Source organism: Trichosurus vulpecula, chromosome 1 (genome assembly GCF_011100635.1).
Source record: "Trichosurus vulpecula isolate mTriVul1 chromosome 1, mTriVul1.pri, whole genome shotgun sequence".
Classification (NCBI taxonomy): domain Eukaryota; kingdom Metazoa; phylum Chordata; class Mammalia; order Diprotodontia; family Phalangeridae; genus Trichosurus; species Trichosurus vulpecula.
The window spans coordinates 416,772,346-416,783,539 of NC_050573.1; positions in this window are offsets into that span (position 1 = coordinate 416,772,346).

The window sequence follows — 11,194 nt, forward strand, 5'->3', positions numbered from 1 at the left end:
ATTCATGACCTCGAAGATGACCATGAACATGCCTACATAGTTTGGAATTGCAAAGTATAAGAGATTCTCTAGGCAGAAGGCAGGGGAAGTATAGCATTTATTCAGAAACCAGAGGATCGAATCCCAGAACCAATAACCTCAATTCGACATAGCAATAATTGTATTCCAAAACTAGTAAGTCCACCTAACAACAAGGAAATTATGATGCAGTATTACAGCAAAGAACCAAGTCATCCTGTAACCTTCCCCCCTGCTGGGGCCTTCCCATAAACATTCACGAATCCCAACTGTCTTCTTGCCTGTGTTATCTCCCCACTCATTTCTCTGGTGTCCGCAGCTCTCTGGTCTCCACTCTCCTCTCTGCACTCTCTCCTCAGCTCTCTGAATTCTTTAGCTCGCTAGTCTGAAGATTCTCTGCTCTGTCATCTAGGAGTCTTTACTTCTTCCTTGGGCTGAATTCTGACCTTAGTGGCTACCTTCTGGATATATACTCTCTTCTTAGGGCCTGAGGGCCTCATGCCCAGTCAGCAACAGGGTGTAGGCCTGGGGCTTAGCACTTAGTAAGTAAAGGGAGTAGGCCTACCTCTAATCAAGCCTCCCTTAAGTAGCCCCACTTGAGGCCTATTGAATGGGCAGGAAAAATCTTTAATAACTGATTGGCATCACACACTTTAAAAAACAGAAGTGTCCTAATGCTAAAAGAGGCACAAAAATTCACTGAAGTAAAGAATCCCTTAAAAAACAGAATTGGGCAAATGGGGGGGAGTACTAAACCTTGCTAAAGAAAATAATTCCTTAAAAATTGGAATCAAGTAAATTGCAGCTAATGACTCCATGAGGCATCAAGAAAAAAATAAAACAAAGTCAAAAGAATGAAAAAAAATAGAGGAAAATGTGAAATATCTCATCTCATTTTCAGGGTCTCATGACCCTGAAAATAGGTTGAGAAGAGATCACTTAAGAATTATTAAACTATCTGAAAGCCATGATCAACGAAAGAGCCTAGACATCATATTTCAAGAATACCAAGGAAAACTGCTCCACTATCTTAGAGCCAGAGGGTAAATAAAAAAAATTGAAAGAATCCACAGATCATTTCCTGAATTCCCAAAATGAAAAATTCCAGGAATATTGTCACCAAATTCCAGAGCTCCCAGGTCAAAGAGAAAATACTTCAAGCATCTGCAAAGAAACAATTTAAATATTGTGGAGCAACCATTGGAATAATACTAGATTCAGCAGCTTCCATATTATAGGATCAGAGGACTTTGAATATGATATTCCAGAAAGTAAAGGAATTAGGATTACATCCAAAAATCACCTACCCAGAAAAATTAGGTGTAATCCAGGAGGGAAAAAATGGATATTTAATGAAATAGAGGACTTTGAAGCGTTGCTGATGAAAATACCAAAACTGAATAAGAAATTTTATATTAAAATATAGACTAAAGAAAAGTATAAAAAAGTAAACATGAAAGAGTAACTATAAAGTTCTCAATAACAAACTATTTATATAACCTATATCATAAGAAGATATATAACTTCTAAGTTCTAACTTTTTTATCATTATTAGGGCAGTTAAAAAGAGTTCGCATAGACAGAGGCATGGATGTGAGTCTTTTATGTTAGAATGAGCTCCAAAAAAAAAAAAAATAAAGGAGTGAGAGATAGGAATGCACTGGGAGAAAGGGGAAGAGGAAAGTAGAATGGGGAAAATCTTCTCACATAAAGGAGGGATACAAGGCAGAGCTTTCACAGTGAAGGGGGAAATGTGAGGCAGGGAGGCAATGCTTGAATCTCACTCTCATTGGAATTGGTTCAAAGGGGAAAGAATATGTATATATATATATATATATATATATATATATATATATATATATATATATATATATGTATATGTATATGTATATACACACTCAGTTGGGCACAGAAATGTAACTTACCCAATAGGAAAATAGTGGGGAAGGGGAGAATGATAAAATGGAGGACAAATTGAGGGAGGCAGTGGTTAGAAGCAAAATAGACTTTTGAGGAAGAACAAGATAAAGAGAGAGGGAAAAAGAAATGGGATGAAGGGAAAAACAGTAATCATGAATGTGAATAGGATGAGCTCATCCATAAAATGGAAGCAGGTAGCAGAATGTACTAGAAACCAGAATTCAACAATATGTTGTTTACAAGAGACACACTTGAAACAGAATGACACATACAGAGTTAAAATGAAGACTGGAGCAGGATCTACTCTGCTTCAGCTAAACTAAAAAAAAGTGGGATTCTCAGTCATGATCTCAGACAAAGCAAAAGCAAAACTAGATCTAATTAAAAGGGATAATCAGAGAAACTACATTTTGCTAGAAGGTACCATAGATAATGAAATAATATCAAAATTTTTACCACAAGTTTCTCTGATAAAGACCTCATTTCTCAAATATATACTGAGTTAGAACTGAGTCAAATTTATTAAAAATAAAAGCCATTCCCCAATAGATAAAAGGTCAAAGGATATGAACAGGTAGTTTTCGGAAGAATAAATCAATGCTACCTATAGTCATATGAAAAAATTCTCCAAATCACTATTGATTACAGAAAGGAAAATTAAAATAACTCTGAAGTACAACTTCATACCTATCAGAAATGACAAATGCTGGAGGGAATGAAGGGAAAATAGGTATGCAAATGATCTGTTGGTGGAGTAGTGAACTGTTCCAACCATTCTGGAGAATAACTTCAAACTAGGAACAAGGGGCTATAAAACTGCATATCCTTTGACCCAGCAATACCACTACAAGATCTGTATCCCAAAGGTATAAAAGGAGATGTAAAGGACTTATATATACCAAAATATTTGTAGCAGGTCTTTTTGTGTTGGCAAAGAATTAGAAATCGAGAGAATGTTCATTAATTCGGGAATGGCTGAACAAGTTGTGGCATATGATTATATGGAATACTATTGTGCTGTGGAAAATGAGGGTCATGGTTTCAGAAAAAAAAAGCAAGACCTATATGAACTGATGCAAAGTGAAGTGAGAAGCCAGTAGCAGCAATGTTGCAATGATGACCAACTGTGAAAGATTTAACTACTCTGATCAATACAGTGATGCAAGACAATTCCAAAGAACTCATGATGAAAAAAAATGCTATCTCCAAAGAGAGAACTCATAAATTTTGAGTGCAAACTGAAATATAATTTTCTCACTTTATTTTTCTTACTTTTTTATTCCATACTTTATTATTTAATATTTTGTAGTTTTCAGCATTGATTTCCACAAGATTTTGAGTTACAAATTTTCTCCCTATTTCCACCCTCCCCCCCACTCCAAGATGGCATATAATCTGATTGCCCTGTTCCCTAGTCAGCCCTCCCTTCTGTCACCCCACTCCCCCTCCCCCACATCCCTTTTCCCCTTACTTTCTTGTAGGGCAAGATAGATTTCTATGCCCCATTGCCTGTGTATCTTATTTTCCAGTTGCATGCAAAACCAGCTCTTTTTTGAGCATCTGCTTTTAAAACTTTGAGTTCCAAATTCTCTCCCCTCTTCCCTCCCCACTCACTCTCCCTAAGAAGGCAAGCAATTCAACATAGGCCACACATGTATCATTATGCAAAACACTCCCATAAATAGTCATGTTGTGGAAGACTAACTCTATTTTCCTCCATCCTATCCTGTCCCCCCTTATTCAATTTTCTCCCTTGACCCTGTCCCTTTTCAAAAGTGTTTGCTTTTGATTACTTCTTCCCCATATCTGCCCTCCCTTCTATTGTCCCCCCTTTTTTATCCCCTTCCCCCTACTCTCCTGTGGGGTAAGATACCCGATTGAGTGTGTATGTTATTCCTTCCTCAAGTCAAATCCAACGAGAGCGAGATTCACTTATTCCCCCTCACCTGTCCCCTCTTCCCTTCCAATGAACTGCTTTTTCTTGCCACTTTTATGTGAGATAATTTGCCCCATTCTATCTCTCCCTTTCTGCCTCTCTCAATATATACCTCTCTCATCCCTTAATTTTATTTTATTTTTCTAGATGTCATCCCTTCATATTGAACTCACCCTCTGTCCTCTGTCTATATATGTATATATATATATATATATATATATATATATATATAATGTATGTATGTATGTATACGTATATTCACTTCAACTACCCTAATACTGAGAAAGGTCTCATGAATTACATACATCATCTCTCCATGTAGGAATGTAAACAAAACAGTTCCACTTTAGTAAGTCCCTTATGATTTCTCTTTCTTGTTTACCTTTTTCATGCTTCTCTTGATTCTTGTATTTGAAAGTCAAATTTTCTATTCAGCTCTGGTCTTTTCACTGAGAAAGCTTGAAAGTCCTCTATTTTATTGAAAATCCATATTTTGCCATGGAGCATTATACTCAGTTTTGCTGGGTAGGTGATTCTTGGTTTTAATCCTAGCTCCTTTGACCTCTGGAATAACATATTCCAAGCCCTTCGATCCCTTAATGTGGAAGCTGCTAGATCTTGTGTTATCCTGATTGTGTTTCCACAATACTCAAATTGTTTCTTTCTGGCTGCTTGCCAAATTCCAGAGTTCCCAGGTCAAGGAGAAAACCATTAAAAGCTACTCCTTCATTCTGGCCGTCCAACCAGCTCTGAATCTATCTAATCTGTATTCCATATCTCTCCACTTTCTCTATAAGAATAACATGAGACACTTTATCAAAAGCTTTTCTTAGGGTCAGAAAGACCTAGGGTAAAAATTCATCTGAGAATTCTTAATACATGTACGATCCTGGATAAAGCATGTAACTCTCTGAACTTGGTTATTCATTTACAAAATGTAAAGGTTGAACTTGATGGTCTGTAAGTTTCCTTCCAGCTCTAAATCTATTACCCTGTTATCTATGCTCCTATGCTGCTTTGCACAAAGTATGCACTGTATAAATGTTTTCTGAATTGGACTGAATTGAAATCAAGACCCAGAAAAATAGGTCATACATCTAGTTGATGGAAAAGCTACAACTCAAACCCATCTTTTGACTCCATGTATTCTTTTCTATACTATACTCAGTCCTCTGCTCAAATTTTCAGTTGTCCCCTACTGACTACTAAAGTTTGAACTCCTTTGCCTGGTATTCTCTACCTAATTTATATCTTTTTGTATACTATGACTCTCCATATACTCTATAATCCATCCAAACTAAACTATTTGATATCCCTTGAACCTGACCTATACTTCCCCTACCTCCATGCCTTTCTTCACACTGTAAATATATATGGAAATTAGTTCATCAAAATCAATCAATACATAAACTGGGTCTGACAGTACACACGATATCCCACACCCCAAATCCTCCAACTCTACAACAAAAGGGAAGGAAATACATTTCCTTTACCTTTCTTCAAGGTCAAGCTTCTTGATTATTACAATTGTAGCGTTCAGTTCTGTGATTTTGTTCTTTTCATTTACATGTTTTCTTTGTCTACTTTCTTCACTCTGCAACACTTCATGCGAATCTTCCCATGCTTCTCTAAATTTTTCATATTTCTCTTTTCTTGTGGCATAGTAATATTCAATGACATCTATATACTAACAACTTTTTCAACCATTCCCCAATGGATGATCTGCCCCCTTTTCTATCATCCTGCCACCATCATCCTAGAAACAGAAGCAGACGAGCAGAAGCTTCATGAGACTAAAGGCCATTCTGTATTTTTAGTTATTTTAATAATTGGGCAGAAACTCTTATCATCTATTAACTAGAATGTTGATGATGTTCTACTCCTTATTTAGATAGGCTGCTTCTCAGAAAGCAAATACAGTCAGTTACTGGTACTATATACCTAGAAGCTTTCTGGCATGGTAGAAGCTATCAAGGCTTGAGCTCTCCTGGAATAGCTTTTAAGAATCCAGGGTCACCTCCACATTATGGGGAAGCATCAATGTAGGCCCACATGGAATCCAAACTGGACTTTTATAAATCTTTTATACAACACCTTCAACAAGTGAGCTTCTAGCCTCTGCTGAAAGACCTTCAGTGAGTAGGATAATATTACCTCCTAAGATAATCTGTTGTACTTTTGGAGAATTCTAATTATACTAGTTTCTATTTTACCAAAGTAACATTTTATTGGTTTATGCTTTTTCAAAGAAAGTTTGACTTTTCAAAAAAATTATGCCAAGGAGAAATCCTACTGATTAATTTCCCAGATTTTATCTTGTACCTATATTAAGTATTGGCACTTTCATATGTGAACAGTTTACTTATTGGATGGGGCACAAAAAAAAAACACTTGTGCAGAGAATACTGATAAAAATTATAATGTAAAGAAACAGTCTATCAGGAACAATGTTGAGGAAAGACATAGACTGTTCTAAGGACCAGATAAAGAACTGCTCCTCAGATGAATGTACTCTGAGGATATTTCAAAGCAAAGACATGCCTGAGATAATGATAGCTACAGGGCATTGTGACCCATCAGCTCATTTGTGTGACTTTTTAAGAGTTTTAAAGTCAGTTAGAGTAGGCAATATTGTTAATCAACCAATTTTGGAAGAATGTATTAGGGTTGTTGAGTTCATATCTGACAGAAAGGTAGATTTCTTAACCTTTACCTCAGAAAGTAAGGATGAGTCACTGATCACCAAGAGGCTAAAACCCAAAGATAAAAAATCCAGAGAGAAGAATCTACAGTTATTCCTTCCACATCACAACTTTCCCCATAGTGGTTTCACTATATCACAGGTCAGAATAAGAAACTAAGTAGGAATTTTGGAGGAGTTTTGAAGAAGCCTAAAACAACACATAAAGGCCCACAGATGACACAGAAAAAGTTTGGAAACTCAGAAATGCACAAAATATATGTATAGTAGTACATAATATCAATATATTTTACCTTTTAATATGGTAAACACCCCATAAAAGAAAAAGAAAAAAAAATCTGACTTCTTTTCTGGTACAAAGGGAGGGCCAAAAAATTCAACATAGATTTTCCAGATCCCAAAGGCACCTTACCCCAAACCCCCACAATGTGGAAGGGATAACTGTATAGGAAAAAGATGAAACAGGATTGTAACCAATAGCCAGAAGGAGTTACATTAAAAAAGGGATAAAACATATATAAGGTTTCCAGCTGAGATGGATAGCTCTTTACCTGTTTGTATGGGATCCTGTTGATTAGAAAAGAGCTATTGCTTTGTTGCTTGGCTGGAAAAAAGTCTGGGTCAACTGAGAGCTCTTCAGGTGCTATACTGTTTGGTGGAGTGCTGAATACTGATTCTGTGTACAGAGCTGTTTGAGCTTATTCCTGTCTGGTACCAGCTTAAGTCTGAGAGAGGGTAAATTTTTTATAGGTACCTGGTGGCCCTCTGTGGTTTAAGAAGAAAGATGGGGGCAAAGATAAGCTTTGCATCTGTTTTGTTGTGAACTCTGTTTTGCTGTGAGGAGAGGCTTGGAGTTAATTGGACAAAGTAGAAGCTCTTCCTATTTGCAAATTTGAGGAGCTTGGCAATTTTCCAGATTAAGGAAATGAACTCATTATTGAAAGAGTATATTTTTCTCAAAGCCCAGTTCAGAGTGGCTATGTATAAAAAGAGCTTGTTACTGTTTCATTGACTCAAGAGCAGAAGAGATGGGGCTTTACTTAAAAAAGAGAGTAGTGAAAACCAGAAAGGAAGCAGCTAGCAGAGAAATGGCTTTATGTGATACAAATTGTTACAGAAAAGACCAAGGATGTTAAAGCCCATGGTACAGAATTGTGACTTGTCCCAGGCCCTTGAGTTTCTCTACTACTAGTTGTCTACCTACCAGATTTCTATAAATGTACATCCATTTCCCCCCATGACACTGTATGAATTGATGGGAAACTATGATCCAGATTTATGAGTTATTGTGATATTTTGATTATTTCTTATTGTAAGACAGGCAAACACACAGGAAGGCTGCTAGTTTACTCTTGATCTGGTCAGACAAAAAGGACAGGAAGAAGGGTTAATAATCTTACTTTATTCTAGTCTATTCCTCTCAAAAGGGGTTGCTGAAAATAGGACCATCAACTCCTACAGCATTCCCTAATTACCTTTCTTGCAGGGGCCAGCAAGAAGGTGGGGGGCAACTACCCCTATGTCTCAATGGGATCAATCAAGACAGGCACAGCTTGTGCACTCACTTAAATCCTCTCAAGACTCAATGGGAGCCAGTTGAGGCAAATACAGATTTCCCCCAAGCCTTGATAGGGGCTGACCAAAGCATGCATAGCATTCCAGCTAAGGGTTCCCCACTCACTGACCAGCACCCACTTGCTTTATAGGGCAACAGACAAGGAAGGCATCTTGCCAGCAATAACCTCACAAGTTTACATTATCTCACTATGGAGTTACAGTGGATATTTATAATTTTAAGCACAAATGTTTATATTATTTATCATTATATAATGCTGTACAAGCTTGGTGGAGATGTTTTGAACCATGATTGTGAGAATTTTCATTATTTTTTAAATTATTTCTACTTTTATATGATTATTTCTACTTTTCCTTCCTAAACTTTATGATTTATGATTGTGTTTCCCTAATTCTTAGATAAATGCATCATGTTTAAGAACTAATGACATAATGGTGACTGGTTTTGTATAAATGGAAACATACCAGTGGAGGCTCTGGAGCTACAGTCTCAAGTAGAAGAAGTGTATTTCCTTTACACCTTGGGACTCTACCATAGAAAGCAGTGAGTATTAACTGAGTGACCATGTCCATTGCCATCAAGGGAAGGTGAGAATATGCATCACTAATGAAAGAAAAGTGTTATATTGAGGATAGAAATGATTAACCACCTACTTTTTTTCTTTATTCTCTCTCAAAAGAAACTGTATACCAGAGCTGCTGGCAATTCAAAATCTCACTTTTCCTACCTCTGTTATCAGTATGACTTAGCCTCACTATTTTCATGTAAGGACAATTAAAGGATTTTTTAAAAAGGCCACTATCACAACCACGGCAACCCTGGGATGTGGACTCATGAAAAAAGACACTAAAGAAAAACCTCAGATTGGACCAAGTCTGGGGTAAAACTGACTATACATGCTAGTTCCTTCCTGCCTGGATTTTTTATGATTCCTTTACTAGAAAATGACATGAATAAAAATTATAACTGCTGGTTTCTATGATTTTATATACTATTTTAACAACATATTTACACACTTTTACCCTCTTACGTTATAGGTGATTTTGATTGTATGAGGGGAAGAGGAGAAGAGTAGAAAAGAGAATGATGAGGATGAAAAGTTGTAGCCACATAATGCTAAAACATCTGGTAGAAAAGTAAAACACCCAGCAAGTCATCTGGATATTTGGTCTTCATGAGAACAAACATCAAGGTATTTGGAAACATCTGGACGATTGAATTAATTTTTCACTTTTATTCAGCTGTTTGGCATCATACAGAAATAGCCTTAACTTCAGAAAGCTGAAAAAAAACCAGCTGTAAGATGAAAACAAAAATCATTTCTGTCAAATTGTATGGTAATATCGGATTTCCTTACTTTGGGTTTTTTTTTTTTGTAAATGAATTTCACTGTCTTTAATGTCAAAGGTTTCTTTAGGTCCTTGTCAAATGAAGATGCTAATCACTAATTAAGATTAATCATTAAGATATGAATATTAATCAAATTTTATTTATGTATTTATTTTTAGGCACTGCCCCTGGCTCTCCTCTGCGCAGAGACAGCCCAGGACTCAGCTTCTATCTATACATGCCATACACAAACCATACGTACACACTTAGATGATGCAAGTGAGCAAACATATGTAACAAGACTGTGGTGTATGCCCAGGTCCATCTCACATGGAGATACCCATGTGGGAGGTGCTAGGGACCTGTTTTTGGGAACTACCATGTAGGTAAGAGCACCCTCTTTCAATTGACTGGGTAGCAGGAACTTCCTGCATCTTTAATCTACCTGACAGAGGCATAGTTACCTTTTTCTTCGGGTGGCATTCAGTGATGAGGGTCCCATTCATCCACAGAATGGGTACCATGTACTAAGGTGGGTTGGGAAGGTATTGCAAAAAACTCATTAGTTGTGCCATTGGAATTGTTCATACATTGTCATGATATTCCAAAGATATTTGGAATTTACATTTCAGTTTCCAGTTCAAAAAAGCAATGGAAATTAAAATATGATTTTAAAAATAAGATAGAGTGGTAGAGTTTCTGCATGTCTGCAGTGATTATGTGCAAAAGTTTTGATAGCTTGTCTGGTTTTAATTTCTTTTCTTCTTCTGAATATTTTATTGAAGACCCATGTGGAAGCGGTGGGGGCAGGGTCGGGGGGGGAAATGAAAACCAGACAATTTTAGCCCCACTGTAACTTCCACATACCATTCCAAAGATGAAGTAAAGCCTTGTCGCTTTTCTTTTGGCTACCATGAATGGAATGCAAGCACTAAGAAAAGTCTGTTCACATTGTAATATTATCATTTCACATACTTTACGTAGGATTATTTTAAGTGCTTTTAATGAGCCCATTTCTCCCTGAAACAATGGGCTATCTTTTTAATACTAATATTTTTCCAGTGACATTTTACAGTTGCAAATCTTGGAACACTACAATCCCTGGAAGAAATGACATGAATGATTGTCCAAAGAACAATGGTGAATTTCATCCCTGGCATGAGCAGAGTGCAACATATTATTAACAGGAAATCACTAAGGAAAAGTGATGTAAAAGATATCATCAAATCAATATGCCATTGAAAAAGAAAATGGGCTGATCACATAGTGGAAGAGAGGGAAAGTCTCTGCAGTCCATTAGTGCTATCCTCAAGGAAGGCTCCTAGCATACCGGGAGGATCCCCTATATTGAACTTAGGAGAGGACATGGACAAAAGTCTCACAATATAGGCAGGTATACACGAGATGTACTCTCCATCAGTGGAAAGACTACTCACATCAATGAGATCAAAGATTCATTGCAATATTTTAAATAAAGAATTGGCATTTTAATCTGGATTTTTTTCAAGCATTTTGTTTGTAATTCTCCTTTTTATTGTGCTTTCAAATTCTACATTGTATTTTAGTAGTTTTACATATCTTATCTCCATGCTAGACTACACATAAGCTCCCTGAGAAAAGGTGATCTTGCCTTCTTTAGTCCAGTGCTTTATCTCTAATAGATATTCATGAAATATTTGTTGAACTAATTAATAATGAATATTCTATTTTGTAT